The sequence below is a fragment of the Ixodes scapularis genome, unplaced genomic scaffold, assembly GCF_016920785.2.
Source record: "Ixodes scapularis isolate PalLabHiFi unplaced genomic scaffold, ASM1692078v2 PGA_scaffold0__279_contigs__length_252992795, whole genome shotgun sequence".
Lineage (NCBI taxonomy): Eukaryota > Metazoa > Arthropoda > Arachnida > Ixodida > Ixodidae > Ixodes > Ixodes scapularis.
This window is the reverse complement of record NW_024609835.1, coordinates 4,469,703-4,487,018: the sequence shown is the minus strand read 5'-3', so window position 1 is coordinate 4,487,018 and position 17,316 is coordinate 4,469,703. Positions and strand designations below refer to the sequence as shown.

Genomic DNA, 17,316 nt, shown 5'->3' with positions numbered 1-17,316 from the left:
AGTTTGCTCCGTGTCATCCCCTCCCGATGTTGCTGCGGAAGATGTGTTTTGTTCACTGAAGCTCATTCTGCGATAGTAGTCTCTCGTGATGTCGCCTGGCAAAACCTTCAACACTCGTTTCTCATTGGTGGAATGAATTAAAGAAAGAACAATTATTTTTGACGTGAGGGGATAATAAAGTAGTATGCGCGCGAAAATGCTCGTAAAATTCGAAGGGTTTTAGTGAACATAGCAACTGCCCGAGGTTTGACATAGCATGGTAGAACAAATATTAACGCGTCACCATTGGTTATGACTGTTCAACACTAACGAAATGCCGCTGCCCTTTTTTGAATAAGAGCACAATCTCCCGCCACATCTTAGCACACTTGGGGCTGCAACAATTCGATGACCCCATGGTGATCGGATTGTTGCAGCCCCATTCTCACGAGTATTATGAAAGCGTAACGTTGTTTTTTGCACGTCACCTAAGGGCATCGTTTGACACTCTTTTGCACGTTTTGGGCGGTTCCTAGATTGTCGCAGCGCGGCGCGGCTTTTGTAATGAAGTTTTAGTGCTGGGAGGCTTAGGCGTGAAGCTCGTTTATCGATCGCCCGATATTTTCTAGCGGCGTACGTCGCGTGGCAGAAAATACCGAGGATTTGTTGGACCGTGGCGTTACTGGCAAATTATACTGACTAAGTTTCGGTGGTTGTATACAGTAAACGCGAGATAGCGTTCCGCTTTTCATTTGCGTCTAGTTTTATCCCAGATCCTGTGCCCCATTTTAATTTCCGATAGGCCAGTGGAATGTTTTCTTTCTCTATTTCTTTACGTACCACAACAGCGATAAAAACTGAAACAAAGTTCGCCGCAACCAAGTTTTTTTTTTTTTCGGACAAAAAAGAAAAATGAACACATTTTGGACACATAAAGAAAGAAGGGTATATCTGATTTTCTAAGAACAACAAAAGCGCTCTAGAGTATAACAAGAAATTTGATATTTTGAAGGACAGCGCTAAAGTAAATACAGAACAAATTTATTCACGCTGTTCTTTTTTTTTTTTTTTTGTATAGTAACAAAATGTTGTGGTGACAAGCTCGAAGAAAAATCGACGTGTATCAAATTCATTATTCAATATAGGACGGCCCGAAATATAATTAACGTAATGTACTCTTGACGTGAAAACATTGAACTTTTAATGTCCTAGCAATACATGCTAATTAAAATCATTTCCGGTCTACAAGACCTGTGGTTGGTGCGTTGTTCCGCATTTGTGGTAACCCATGGGAATCGATTCGGGGGGTTCTAATATTGGGTGCTTTTTAGACCTTGAGATGACGAACAATGAATTCACGAATATAAGCTACTTTTCACTGTCATATGATATCGTACCGGCTCGGTGATATTTGTAAGCTCTCACAGTCTCCGCCATAAATATCATTTTATCTATACGCTACGGCGCAGCATATTTTATTTAGGCCCATTTGGGAAATGTAACTTCTTGATATTACACTTCCAAAAGACGCTCGTATATTTTCATGAAAAGGGAGACGAGGTAGGGGGAAAATCTGCCACAGCGGCTTGATCAGTTCCCTACCTCCCCTTAACAGGACTTCGCAAAAATTAAAATACAATTTATATTTCTTTACAGCGATAGGTTGGTAAACAATCATCGTGATTTTTGGAGATATCCTAGCGCACGACAAGGCGCAAAGCCCATTTGAACTAAAAATGCACCTTCTGTTGTGAGAATGAACATAGCAAAATCATGCAGAGCGTGAGAATATAAATATTAAGGACGGCTCCTCTGTTCTTTTACCTCGCGATTTACTACTCATTCTCACCAAAATGTCGGCGTTTGCTCTCCGCGTCGTCCGCTGGAAAATAGTGTATTGTTCTCAGATGCGGCAGTCACCTAATCAGTGTTAGCTGGTTCAAACACTCTGAGCCTTGGAAGGCAAACGAAATAACGATCCGTTCAGACTTGCCCTTTCGCTACGTATGAAAAACAATGCGTAGAGATGCAAGTAGAACTGGGCACCTGTTACCTTATCTACAGTCAATCACCACGCCCTATCTTTTTATCCATGTTTGCTTACTTGACGGATGAAAGATCAAAAAAAAGATTTGACGCTGGGTTCACGCTTCAATGTCAGACACAGCGCACCATGCGCTACACCCCCTTATAGCTGAAGATACGCAGGGCGTGCCCAATCCCGTGAATATTATTATCGTTGAGCAGCCAATGATATTCCTCCATTAGCCGATAAAAACGCCGAAGAAGATGTCATGAAGCGGGATCATTTAAACCACGCCCCTTCGTTCCTTAAGCTCTCTACGGCTGCAAAGTTTCGAACTCTCGGTAGGTTACGGAGAGTTCCTATTACTCGGAGCGTTTGATCCGATTGTAATTCTAGGAATATCCGAGTGTATGCTCGGAACGCTAAAATTATCGGACCTTTGATTAGCGTGGCCAATAAGAAAGGCGATCGGTGATGGTCCGTAGCCACTGGCCAAATTTACCTGAATGCGACCAAATCGCACTGAATCGAGAGCCATCTAATCACGAACACGCACTTCTTCTATCGCACTTGCCTGTCTACCAAATATTATCGTCAAATTTCGCTTTATTGCACTGCGGTCGCATTCGTGGAAACGCAGCCACCGAACGCCGGACGCGACTTATTATGATCAGGCTCCTTAAGCTGGTGATTAGTTCTCAGGCGTTCCAACCGGCTGGTGGCGCAGTTTTATTGGCTGAGGAGCTGCAAAAAAGGTAATGTTGGCTTGTCAGAAGCTTTCGGTAACTCTACACACTAAAAAAAAAAAAAAAAAATCCTGTGCGTTTACTTTTTGGCACACCACTGGGAGAGCCAATCACCGCAACTTACGGAGGCAGCTCATCAAATGACGATGCCGAAACATACGTTTAGACCAAAAAACGCAGTCTGAGTTGTGACATTATCACAACTCAGACTGCGTTGTTTAGTGTAAACCTATGTTTCGGCATCGTCATTCGCTCAGCTTCCTCCGTAAGTTGCGGTGATTGGTTCTCCGAGTGTTGTGCGGGAAAGTAGACACACGGACCTTTTAAGAGTGTAGTGAATGATCTCTCATTAACGAAAGAGGGGAACGCACTTTTGCTGTTGAGGTGGTGTGATCATTGGGACGCAATACCGTTCGGCCTTGTCACTGGCTAAGCTACATACAAGGATACCAACGATAGCATTCTAAGCGCAACGTGCGGCAGTGTACACGCGGAAGATTTTGAGGGTGGTATAATTCTGATCGATAATATGACTTTGTTTTAGACGTATCAACATTGGCAGAGTGTGCAGAAAACATCTGCGACTTTGCAAATACTTTTGCGCGCTCCGTTTCACTTTAGATGCGAGCGTAGCAAAAGTTGATCGAGCTCTGCCAAGCACGCGCGCTCGACCGGTGCAGACATCGTTAGGAGCAACACGCTTGTGCTTGGAGTTTCGGCTTCGCTCGCGTAAAAAGCGAAAGAACCCATTGTTCATAACTGCGTACCTTTGATAACAGTGAAGCACGCGAGGCGACTTCAAGAAATGCGTCAGTATGCATCAGAGCGCCCATCCAACAGCAAACAAAATGGTATTCTCGCCACGTCGTCATTCTTCTATTCATCTCCATCCGCCCGGCGTATCTAATCTGCAGAGAGAGGGCGAGGGAGAGAGAGAGAAAGAGAGAGGGCAGGGCCACTTTACTCCCAATAGCTGCAATTACACAAGCAGCCCGCGTGCGACACGCAGAAAATAAACGAACGTGCTCCGGCATCCAAATTCTGCGCTCGTTTCCAGCCACCAGTCACTGCATTATGACCCTCTTCCGACAAACTAGCGAACAAAGTAGCAGCCCTCTCGGCCAAACACACGGCAAAAAAAGGAGCTGTACTCATCTCTAAGTTTAACGTGGACTGCCGCAAAAGCAAAGAACCCTACTATCCAATTCCATGCCCTGAGCGTATGGCTCGTGACCTCTTGCTCCGCGTATCATTGCGCCTCTTCCCAAGATCACGTGACACCTTCGCAGCACGGGATTGGTTGAAGCGGCTGCGGCCCGCTTCTAACTGGGGCCGCGGCAAAGCACTGTTGCGAGATGGACAGACGTGTGGAGAGTGGTAATTGTCGTATTAAGCTTCACAAACACTTTTTTTCTGTCTTCTATAACGGCGGGAGGGCTCTACGATGCGCGATGTACTCTGTCAGGGACTGCAGGGCCACAAACATCTAGGGTAAAAAATCCAGCTACAGCATAGCCATGGTAGAGAAGCTGTAGTAATGGTTTCCAGGCACACGCTCCAGTCCGCCACGTTTCTGCAACAACAAAGACGAAGGGAATTGGATCCCGGCGTGCTTGTTTCTTTCCCGAGCCAAACACGTCAACGAGTCTCATCGGTCTCGGCTGTTTAATTGGGTCCGCTTTTGTCGCTCTTCTTAACGCGCCTTTTGGGTTGATGGCTTTTAGGGAGGCTTCGTTGTCGATGTGGAACGCGACATCCGGCCTCCGGAGCCTGAAGGGGACGGGGTCCGGGGGACGGTGGTGCTCGCGCTTCGCGATCAAACCGTAAACAATTACGACGGTTTAGCGCATGGTTTAGATGGTGCTGCGCGAGACGTGGGACATTAACGCAGACAGGTATTGGAACCTTTTATTGGTTTTGGCAGCTCAGTGGTGGGTGCACATACCGTGCTGCGAGATTTACGGGATCTGGCGGACACGCGAGCCGTCTCGCCCTGTACTTTATCGTGGATATCAAGAGCTGGTGCTATTGCAAATACTTTCGAGCAGGCCGTAACGACGCGTGAGCAGCCAAATAGCGTCGATTTGCAAATGCGAGTAATATTAACTTCGAACCGAGGTGCGCGTGTACTGAAAGTGCTCTTTGGAGTTAACAATATTCGATTAGAATGTTGTTTTTTTTTTTTGTTTGGTTTTGTGTTTCTGTACATTCTAAGTTGACTGGACAGGGGAAATGCGATTAAGGGGGGGGGGGGGGGGCGGGGGGCTATATGGCTTCGTTTGAACCAGGGTGAAAACAGGTCATGATGATTTCAATCCCACATGTCCCAGATGACTCTTTCTAATATACATTTATTTGTGTTTGTAGTCTCAGTCAGTCAATTCTTTCAATGAAAAAACCTATTTTTGGTTTACACCATGACGTAGGATCAGCAAGAGAGTTTGTATTAGGGATAACTGAACGAAGAGGAAATATAATAATAATAATAATAATAATAATAATAATAATAATAATAATAATAATAATAATAATAATATTTATGCATGAGGAAAGAATTACAGAGTTCAGCTTCGGACCTGGTCAAAGCCAGCAAGGGCTTGTGGGACCAGATCCAGCAAGAGAAGAATCAAAGGGCGAGCTCGTATATTGACACACAGTATATAAAAATAAAAGAGAAGAACAATACTCAAAAAATTGTCATTGCTCCCGCAGAACGAACAACGGAGTTAGCAGCGGGGCCAGCAGATCAGTCGGAGCACTAAATAAAAGAAACTGCACTCATCGGCGCGCGCACACACACACACACGCACACTTGTAGGTGCGTATTGAAGAAAGGCAAAGTAGAACGTCGGGACGAACAGACCAAGACTGTAGTTACAAATAGTGTAGGGCACTAAAAACAAAAAGAGCACCAACGAAAAAAAAATCACTGGGCAAACTCGCACAGGTCTTAGGGCCTCACGATGATGCAGATAAAACAACAATCTACTTCAGGACAAAATTGAGAAATAAAAAGGAAAATGATATCGCAAACAAAATAGTCAACGTTTCACCGATATCATATGAAGCTCACAGTCACTGTCGCGATACGTCAGAAAAATGTTGTTTTAGAGTTTTCTTTAATTTCTTGTTTGAGGTAATGGAAAATATTGAGTCTTTTAAATCATTGAACACTTTCGGCACATAAAAAGCGCGCGTACTTTCACCATATCGCGTTCTCACTCGTGGTATGTCGAAACGAGAGGTAGCCCTAAGTTCCCACGACGAATCTGATGTGACCTTAAATTCGCTCTCCCAGAAGTGGCGCCAGGTATAATAATAATAATAATAATAATAATAATAATAATAATAATAATAATAATAATAATAATAATAATAATAATAATAATAAAAATAATAATAATCAATCAATCAATCTTTATTATACAGTGCCCAGGAACAACCCTGAGGTCTTGGTGCTGGTACACTGGTGGATAAAAAAAAACAAAAAACACTATACACATCTCCGCAGAAAATAAGATACATTTTTAGCATAATACTAGGCAGTGCACAAGTAATTAGTACAATGAAATAAAAACGAGGCAGTAACAGTAGAGACGGAACACAAGACCGAAGGACAACAAGTGCACCACCAGAAAACACGACATGGAGATGACGACATTCAGACATAACAGAGCAATTCAACAATGCTCATCCTGCACAGGCAAGTTTTTAATAGAAAGGACAAACGTCCTGTAGCAAGGGTTGAAAATATCAAGTTTTTCAGAGTAATGATTCAAACGCTGAGCCATTCTCACAATTGGGTTTACCGGACTAAACGTTTTAGAAACATAAAAAGATGACAGAAGACGAGCAGGCACACGTGGGACCCTAAGGCACAGTTCAGATAACAGGCTCGGAGAATTGATGAGTCCATGCAGCGTTTTAAACAAAAAATAGTAAGTCCGCGTTCTCCCGACGCCGGTGCAAGCTAAGCAAACCAACACGCTCTAACGCAGACTCATATGTTAAACAGTGAACATCCTCCTTTATGTAGCGATGTTTAAAGATAGAAACAAACTTTTTTTGCACACGCTCGATCTCCAAGGAGTGACTTTTAGAAATTCCATTCCAAACAACTGAGGCATATTCTAACTGTGACCTGGATAGCGAGCAGTATAACGTGATAAAAAAAAATAATAATAATAATAATAATAATTTATTTGTGAGGGTAGAACATAATCGAGGAAACGTTCAGGTTCGTCAAAGCCATCATGGGCTTGTGCGGCAAAACCAGCCATGTAAATTGAATAAAAATAAAAGAGTCAGTTCTAGATAAAAAAAGAAAAAGCAGAATTATCACTAAGTTTTTGCAGCAGTTCCAACTGCATACTAAAGCTCCCCCCTCTCAATTTCCCTTTCTAAAGAAAAAAATCAAATAAGAAAAGTATTAAAACACACACACACAATGCGCTGGCGTCACTTTTCGCCATTGTTCGCCATTGAAAGTAGTAGAAATTGTTGTCCAGTTTTTGTGACACTGAAGAGCTTGATGACTTTCTTTGTTGTCATATAATGATAATAACAAACATAACTCATAAAACAGTAAAAAAAAACGAAAAAGTGAAAGCCGTTTCCAAAAAAAAACCCTGTAACGCCGAATTGGAGCGCAGTTCTTGAGGAGGAGGAGTGAAGGGTACTGAGGGGAGGGTAGACCCCTTTTTCTTCTTCTCCTCCTCCCCTCATTCTTTAGTATGCTCCCGGGGGGGGGTCACGTGACCTCGGGGGGGAGGGGGTGTCACGTGACTTCGGGGAGGGGGGGTCACGTGACCTCGGGGAGGCGTGACCTGGGGGTTACGTGACCTTGGGTGTCACATGGGGGTCACCTCAAGGTCACGTGACCCCAAGGTGACCCCCACGTGACCTCAGGGGGTCACGTGACCTTGGGGGTCAACCTGGAGGGGTCACGTGACCTTAGAGGGGTCACGTGGGGGTCACCTTGGGGTCACGTGACATTGAGATGACCTTGGGAGGGGTCACGTGACCTCGGGGGTCACGTGACCTTGGGGGCACGTGACCTTCAAAGTGTCATGTGGGGTCATCTTGGGGTCACGTGACCTTGAGATGACCTTGGGAAGGGTCACGTGACTTTGGGGGTCACGTGATCCCAAGATGACCCCACGTGACCCTCAAGGTCACGTGACCTTGCGGGTCACGTGACCTTCAGGGGGTCACGTGGGGTCACGTGACCTTGGGATGACCTTGGTTACGCCGACGCCGACGGCGACGCCGACGCCGCTCAAGCCGGGAACGAGCCCCTAAGAGCTGCGCTCTAAAAAAAACGCACTTGTTAAAAACAAAATGTCGGAAGAACTAATTATGAAATATTCACAAAGGTTCGTCGGTCATATCAATATGTCGAAGCGCTCTTCTGAGCCTTTTTCTTGAGGTAAAGTCACATATGCTGGGAGGTAGGGAATTAAAAATTTGAGGCACATAGACCGACCGCATGTTCTTACCATAACGTGTATAGTAAGCGGGAACAAGAAACTTTGATATTCTTCGTAATTGTCTCATATTCGGACGAAGAGTTTTAAAATCATCCTTCCAGTAGTGTTCAAGCACGGCTGATTCAAAAAACAAAGATTGCAGGTTTGGCATGGACAAAGCCTTAAAGAGATCGTGATCTGAGGATGCAGGTTTATACTGAACATTCCGTAAGATTCCTTTTAGATTTGAATTTATCTTGGCCTGCCACAATCCCGAACATTTGCCAAAGACTGTTACGCCGTATCGGAGTGTAGCATAAGCTAACGAGTGGGCTATAAGCTTCCTGAGATTAAAAGGCAGAAATGTCTTGATATGGTATAATAGGCAGGAAACGCTTCTTAATTTGGAACAGAGTTTTGATAGGTGTGAGTTCCAGGAGAGATCTGAATCGAATGTGATTCCTAGGTACTTCACAGTATATGAACAAAAAATTGGGACACATTGGCATGGGACACAGCAAGACGTGTGCAGCAAGAGAGGAATATTGAGGTCAACAACTTTAAGGGGATTGTGAAAACAAACGAGCTTAGTTTTCGAAATATCTATATTAATTCGATTATTCGCAAACCAGTTCATTAGCTCTGAGGTACAGTCTTGGAGCAAACCCATTGCTCTGGCATATCAGATATGGCTCGTCAGCAAAAGAGTATGGTCTGCGTATTGATAAATGGTGCAGTTTGAAACAGATAAACTCATGTCATTAACATAAATATTGAAAAGCAATGGTGAAAGAACTGAACCTTGTGGAACCCCCGCTTTTAAGGAAACTTTTATGCTTTGCATGCCATCGATGGAAACAAGCTGCGATCGACCTTGGAGAAAATTGTTTAACAGAGATAGGAATGGTCCCCGGAAACCGATAAAGGAAAGTTTTTGAAGCAAAATAATAATAATAATAATAATAATAATAATAATAATATTATTATTATTATTATTATTATTATTATTATTAATATTATTATTAAACATTAATGCGAAATACATGAATGGCGCAAAACAGGAAAAACGCAGCAAAACTGCATGACGAAGGCCCTTACTTAATTACAGTTTCAAGTGCATAACAAATAGAACATTGGAACATAAAATATCTCAAAATACAAAATAGAACTTAACATGTAAAAAGTAAAATGTTAACTTATTTCAGTTTCAGAAATTCTTGAGCTCTAATGAACATTATATCGATATTACAATTTATTAGTGGATTAAAATGAAGTGGTGTGTGTGTATTCTTGTGACTGCATAGAATAATTATTATTACAAAACGGCACACTCCATTCTGCTTCGTGCGAAAAACAAATAACTAGACTGAATTGTTTTCTTTATTCTCTGTAGCTGAACACTTACCAGAGATACAGATTAAATACTGTAGTAAAATATATGACTAAAGAGTAGTGCGGGGTCATTCCTCGAACCATCCTGTCCAGAACTATCAGCGGGTAGAATACATCAGCACGCTTCCTCTGTGGCATCATTACTTCAATAGTTCGTCGCTTTCTGGCTGGCGGCGTTCGCATGATTTTGGGTTTTCTAATTCTGACTGGCCGGAAATGGGGAATGGTCACTGTGGCTCGTACGCAAGTAGCGAGGTCAACATCGTTTATTGCAGGCACCGTAAGGTCTTATATACAGTATGCCATAGCGGCGCAGTTGCCGTGCGGATCACAATGCTTATTTGGTATCAACTAGTGACGCTGTGCTACATCTTCCCTCTTTCAGACAAAACAAAATTAACCGAGAAGAGAAAAAATATACACAAAAAATTAAGGAATAGAAGATATTACGCTTGTACGATCGCGCTTAAAGTTCTGGTCTTGGGTATCTGACGGGGCTCCGCCGTTGTCTTGAACTCCTCCTGAGCTCCTGGGTTGGAGGGTTTTGTGATGGTGGGGCTCCCGTTGATGGTTCTTCCCTGACCTGGCGGCCAGTGGATTCAACAGCCGCATTGGTGACAAGTTGCTGTTGCCGCGGCGGCAATTCAGCAGCCGCCGTGGTGATGAGTTGCTGCTGCCGAGGCGGCAACCCGCGCAGGTGATCTCTCTGTAACAGGATACCTTGCTGGGCTGGTTGGTTGAACGACGTAATGAGAAACAGCGCAAAAGGAACAGGACACAAAGTAGAAGAAGGACACAGGACATACGCTGGCTAACAACCAGAGATTTACTATAACTTCCACGCGCGCACAGTGGCCCGCGTAAGTGCAAGCTCTTCAGGGGGAGATCGGTGGCCGAGTGGTCTGGCGCACACCAGCTTGGAGCACGTGGAGCGAAAGCTCGCGCTGCAGAACCCAGGATACTGGGTTCAATCCCCGCCCCTGCCCGTTTCGATCTGGATGAGCATCGTACCGGCGTGCGGTCGTGTATCAGTACTGCGTGATGCACGTTAAAGACCCCAGGCTAGCGGTTGTGCCGCACTGGCTAAATTGCTCATCTACAGCTGGGAGACTCGTCGCCCTTGGAGGCAGACCAAGTTCTAGGCTGTATAAACATACACACAACCCAATTTTGCAAGCTCTTCTTTCTCGTTCAAAAGAGATAAATGCCAATAAAGAAAGAAACAGCGGCACTAGAAGGACGTAGCAAAACGCGTGACCATAAATAAATATTAAAAAAAAAATTAAAATTCTGACAGCGGCATGAGAAAACAACAAGATCATGCGCTGCGTACACTTCACGTTCGCATCACGTGCACACCGCGTTCAGGACACAAATTAGACCTTTACAGCTCACGTGTACAGTATTCTAAAGGCGGTCACAATTGAGAAATTGTAATTCTCTGCTGGTCAGATGCACTGACGCGACACTAATGCCCTGTGTCCTGTGTCCTTCTTCTACTTTGTGCCCTGTCCTTTTTGCGCTGTTCCTCATTATGTAGGTGATCTCTCGTTCTGCGTAGCACACGTCCGTCACCAGTTTCGATCACAAAGGAGCGGGGAGGCCCCGGACGCCTCATGACGACTGCTGGAGACCACGTTCGTGAAATGGTGTCAAACGTATACACCTGCTGACCATCTTGTATTTGGGGAAGGGTCTTTGTTCTGTTGTAGAAGGTCCGCTGCTTGCTGCGAATCTCTTGTAGTCGTTTGTGCACCTCCTTGGGCGGTACGATGGCAGGTTCCAGGCAGCAGTCGTGAACCGGAAGCAGTATGCCTGTCTAACGACTCATTAGCCTCTGTACTGGTGAGTTAAGCAGGTTATCCCTTGGGCTGTTGCGCCATTCCAGGAGGGCGCTGCAGAAATCGAGGGTCTTGTAGGAGCACCTCGTTAGCAGCTTTTTTGCCTCTTGTACGGCTCGCTTAGCCATTCCGTTGGAGCGAGGGTGGTGAGGGCTTGACGTGACGTGAATGATTCGAAACTTACTCACGAAGTCCTTGAAGTTCATTGCCACTGCACAATTTGGCTGGTATCCCATGAGTAGCGAAGACTTCTGCACAGGCGGATACCACTGAAGCTGCCGTGCACCGTCGCAGCTCTTTCATCTCGAAAAAGAAAGAGTGGAAGTCAACATTTACCAAAAAGTCTGATTGTTGTGGTAGAACAAGTCTAGCTCCACCAGCTCTCACGGTAGGTTGGGTAGTTCATAACTAAGTAATGGTAATCTCGCGTTTCTGGGCTTATGCTTCGTGCCGAACTCACATGACTTTGCAAGAGCTTCAATGTCACATGACATGATCGGCCAATGCATCACTTCTCTGGCGCGCATCTTCATTTTTGCTTCACCGCCATGTGCGGCATGCAAAAGTTTCAAAATCCCTGTCCTCTTGGCCTTTGGAATTACTACTTTGTTACTCCTGAAGACCAGCCCGCCTTCCACGTGCATCTCGTCTCTGTAGTTCTAGAACATTCGAAGTTCCTCCGGGGCGTCTCGTTTGTCAGCTGGCCAGGATACTGATGCACACTTCGGAGCTGGATGAAAGCCGCCTCGTTTTCTGTAACCTGAAGGATGTCGTGCAGCCGTGCATCTGAAACTGATAGCGTGGAAACAATGTTCACTTGAAACTGGTCGCTTTCGTCTTTTAGCATACTTTTGGTGTGGAACCTTGACAACGCGTCCGCTAGAAAAACGTTCCTTCCCTGGCTTGTACTGCACGGTAATAGGGTATCGCTGAAGCACTAGCCTCATGCTTTGTAGCCGGAGCGGGCAGTCCCAAAGGGGCTTCCTGAATATTGCTTCCAGTGGCTTATGGTCCGATTCCACAGTCACAGATGAGTGCCCTAAGATATAATCTTTAAACTTGCTGCACTTGTGTACTATAGCGAGCGCCTCTTTTTCAATCTGGACTTTTTTTTTGCTGCGTCTCGGTGAGGGAGCGCCATGAGTAGGCAATGGGATGTCCGTTCTGAGTAATCACCGCTCCGATGCCGGTTTGGCTGGCATCCGCTGACAACGTGACTGGTTTACCTCGCTCAAAATACGCAAGTACCGGCGCCTTGATAAGCGACTCTCTGAGCGCTCTAAAACTGCTTTGTTGGCGCTCACTCCAAACCCAAGCGATATCCTTTTTCAGCAGCTCGCGTAATGGTGCTGAGAGAGCAGACATATTTGGTATGAATCTTGCTACAAAGTTGGTCATGCCAAGAAATATTTGTAATTCCTTATGGTCTCTGGGCTCCGGAACAGCAAGGGTGTCCTCGACTCGTTCTGGGTCTAGGCTCGGACATTCAGTCGTCAAAATGTGGCCTAGGTACCGTACTTGGTCCTGCAGAAAATGAGACTTTTATAGATTCAACTTGAGATCGTGTTTCTCGCAGCGTTCCAGAAAGTTCTTCAGGTACGCGTCATGTTCTTGTATCGTGGTTCCCCAAACTAAAATGTCGTCCATGACGACTGCTACGTTCTTTAGTCCCTCTAGGACACCATGCATTGCGCGCTGGAATACTTTTGGGGCTCTGGAAATTCCAAACGTCATCCGCAGAAACCTGTATCTGCCATAAGAGGTGCTCATAGTACAGACGTGCGAACTTGCCTCTGACAAGTTTACTTGCCAGAAGCCCGATGACCCATCCAATGCCAAAAAAAACTTGGCACCGTGCAGATGTGGAGCTACATCTTCTAGCGTCGGCATTCGATAATGTTCGCCTAATAGACGTTCGTTAAGATCAGATGGATCTAAGCGAATTATGACCTTATCTTTCTTTACGACGACCACCATATGACTCAATCAATCCGTTGGTTCGTTTACCTTAGTGACGACTTGATCCGCTTCCATGCGGTCCAACTCTGCCTTGACTCTATCCTGGAGGGCCACAGGTATTCGTCTTGCTGCCTTGGATCCTAGTTGTAGCTTCATATTGTAGATTACACTCTTCAGCTGGTCGAGCCCTTGAAAAACTGCTTCGAAAGGTCGTGTTGCACCGTATAGCTCTGCGGTGCTCACACTTGCAACGCGAGTAATCAGTCCGAGGCGTTCTGCTACACTGCCACTGAAGGTGACTGGAACCTCTTGGCGTACAACAAAAAATCCAGCGTGACATTTCTTGTTTCGATTACGTATATCGAGGCAAATTGTTTCTGGTGGCCTTTCTGCATTACCGAAGAACGTGTTCAGGGTGACGTGGCAAAGTTACTGTCGGCTTCGTCGTAACTTAGCCTAGTGCGGTTCTGGAGATGACACAACAATTGGCTCCGGTATGTATCTATTTTGCAATGAACGGGAACGCCTTCTAGTTACCGCAGCCATCCATAGCTCCTCACGAGATACAGCACTGACAGTTAGTGCTTCCAAGAAGTATGTCTCGTCATCGCTAGTCACAACTTCCTGTACTTGCTGTACGGGGCCCTTTTTCGCCCTGACTTGCAAACTTTCGTGAAGTGATTAAGGCTTCCGCACTTGTTGCATTTCTTTCCGGCTGCGGGGAAAACCTTAGTTCTGTGCTTCGTAACCCCCCCCCCCCCCCCCCTTTGGCACGATGATCCGATTTCTTGCACTAAGTTGACTTCGTTTTCGCGTTCCTTTGCTCCACTTTGTATTGTATTGCATCGTTTTTCGCCCTGTTCCCAGGCTCTGCATCTTTCCACTGCTTTGGTGTAGGACGGGGTATCAGAGATGAGCTTTTGCTGAAGTTTCTTGTCCCGAACGCCCAGAATGATTCTACTTCTAAATAGACGTTCTTCAAGATCCCCAAACTCGCAGTTGTTTGCCAAAATACGAATATCACTTAACCATTCGTTGAAAGGTTCCCCTTCTCTCTGGTCCCTCGTACCAAACACAAACTCGCTGAAAGTTAGGTTTGTAGCCGGCTTGCAGAAGTTATCAAACTTCCCAATGATAGTCGTCACGTCTTGTCGTTCCTCTAGGTTTACAAACGCAAACGCATTGAACGATTTCCTTGCATCTTCCCCCTTTATTATTAACGAGGTCGCCGCCTGGACTTCGTTCGGTTGATGGCTGAGCAGGGTGGCAGTAGGGTGCCTACATGTTTCCGCTCCGCTTTAGGGTGGCGCCAACTTCTTGTTACCCTTTCCCAGATCCTCTCCCACCGCCATTTTGACCCACTTCTTATTTGGCTAAAGGTACACAACGTTGAGTTTTCATAGTTTCGACACACCGGCAACACTGTGAGGCCACTTCCGTTTCCGTTCATAAGAGGAGTCGGACGAGTCGGAGGCTCAGCGGGATGGCGGTCGTCGTGGCTGTCGCTCTCTTTATTCGGGTGTTTCATACTTTGAAGTTGCGAGCAGGAAGTATGCGTTGCGTTTATCGAAACGTCAGTCCCCTCGACAAAATGGAACGCAAGAGACCGGCATCGCACGCCAAAACCTCGCCGTCGGAACGAGAGCGGTGGGCGCTCCCTAGCCCTAACGAGGATTAGCGGAGTAGCGCGAGCGCACGACTGGCGAGTGTGACAAAATCGTCGACGAAACAGCGGAGGCTGCCATGGTAACGAGGTAGGCAACACTGGTTTGTCGGCAACAGGTATCACAAACGTTGTCGCCACCCTAAACAGCGGAGCGGCGGGAACATGTAGGCACCCTAGGTGGCAGTAGAAAACAGTTGAAACTTACATTTCCAAGTTGTCCAGTTCCGCTGCAGGCCTCCCGACGTGTTTAGGGGTTTCGGGGGCTACAGCAGTGTTGTACTGGGCAACACGATGGCCTGCTGCGGTGACGCCATCGTTAGGGTGGTGTGGCTGTCGCCTACTTTCCGTCGCTCAGTGGCTGCTTCATTGATCCCCGGCGCTCGGGCGATAAAGCACATCTGACACCATGTGGCTCGTACGCAAGTAGCGAGGTCAACAACGTTTATTGCACGCACCGTGAGGCCTTATATACAGTATGCCCTAGAGGCGCAGTTGCCGTTGCCGTGCCGATGACAAGGCTGACGATGACAAGGCTGATTTGGTGTCAGTTAGTGACGCTGTGTTGCAGTAACCTTTGAACACCTCTGGATGGCTGCATTTTAATACAGAAATGCACTGCTGCGTGGGAACTTTCTTATGGTATTTTATATCCCCACGCTTAGAGAATTTAAAGATGTTTACTTGAGGTATCACTATTTGTCTTAAGAGCATCACAGTTTGATCTTTTGCTGTATGAGGGTACTTAAAGTTTGTTCCTAACCATAAAATACCAAATAATAACAAATAATATTAATAACACAGAAAAGATCTTAGGGAACTTAGGTTTAAAAATAAAACTACAGAATGGTTTCTTGTTATACCGAGAGTGTTAAAATGAGATGTTTACGGTGTAGTTATTTTTTTAAATTTACTGACAATCGCCTTTTATCCAGAATAATTTTTTAAAGCTGAGGGGCGTTGATACAAGAAATGATGAGCTTGTCCTGTTTAAAAACGTTCGCGATAAGACGACGCACATGATAAAAAAAAGAGTTATTGAAATTTTATTTAATTTGAATTAGTATAAGTTAAACCAAAATAACCCGGTGTTTTAACTTTTAGGGATTTTGTTACTCTGCAGTTAAAGTTTTTATCTGTTTGAGTTTTTAGTTTTTGTGCAACATGAACTGTCTCGAAGTTCACTTTTTGGCTGCACTCTAAGAAATTGTCTGCGCCTCTACTTACCCGAAAAACACTCAAAGAGGCGATCTCTGCGAGCTACGAAATCAGCTCAGCGAATGATGAGGCGGAACGTCTGTTTAGACCTATAAAGAAAGTCTGCGCTGTGGCTTTACGCAATGCAAACATGATGCTTTGCATGGCGTAATGCCAAAGCGCAGGCTTCATTTTTAGGTCTAGGCGGATGTTCCGCCTCATCATTCGCTGTGCTGATTTCGTAAATCGCAGAGATTGGCTCTTTGAGTGTTTTTCGGGTAAGTAGAGGCGCAGGCATTTTTTAGACTGCGGGTTGATACGTACCTTTTGCTCACAGGAAAACTGCGAATGGTCGCGTTATGAAAAATAGTGCGTTTTTAAGAAAAAAACAAGAAAAAAAGTAACATTGGTGGATTTTTTTTTATTACCAGTTAATATTTAAAAGAATCCCAGATACTACATTCAGTTCTTTGAACTTGCGACCCGAAAGTTTACACAAAATTGTAGCGCTTATGCCTTTAAAGGAAAAAATAAAAATGTCGAAACTTTACGTTATGTAATGGTGGCTTGACAATGCATTTCCCTCTCGTTAAGTGCCTTTGATTCCATTGTCTTCCAATTTCACACATGTTCTGCACACCAGGTAAACAAAATCTTGACCTGTTTGAACGGTGAAATAGGCGAGAAAGCTTAACCAAAGGAGCGTATAAGAATTAATAAAATAGGAGCGGGGTATTTAAATACGGGCTATGATTCTTCGCTGTTCTATTGCAGTAAAGCGTGGTAAAAAACAACCTTCATAGCTACGTACCTTAGCGAACATCATACATATCATCGAGAAGCAGTTAAATAATTGCGATAAGATTTCGCAAAAAGCAACAATGGGAAGATAATTAAAATAACGATGCATCTGAAAATCTGCCGAGTGTCACGGCACAGCCTTCATAATCTGCTGTATTAAAAAAAATGGTAATCAGAAAGAGGCGTGAAATAATTAATACATCTTCCGAAGAATTCCGCGACACCCTTGTTTATGTTTGTGTCT

The 17,316-nt window shown here is 45.0% G+C and overlaps 1 pseudogene; it reads right to left on the bottom strand.

Annotated features, from left to right (window-relative positions):
- Positions 1-11,263: 11,263 nt before the first annotated feature.
- Positions 11,264-12,096, bottom strand: LOC115313777 (annotated as a pseudogene).
- Positions 12,097-17,316: the final 5,220 nt, after the last annotated feature.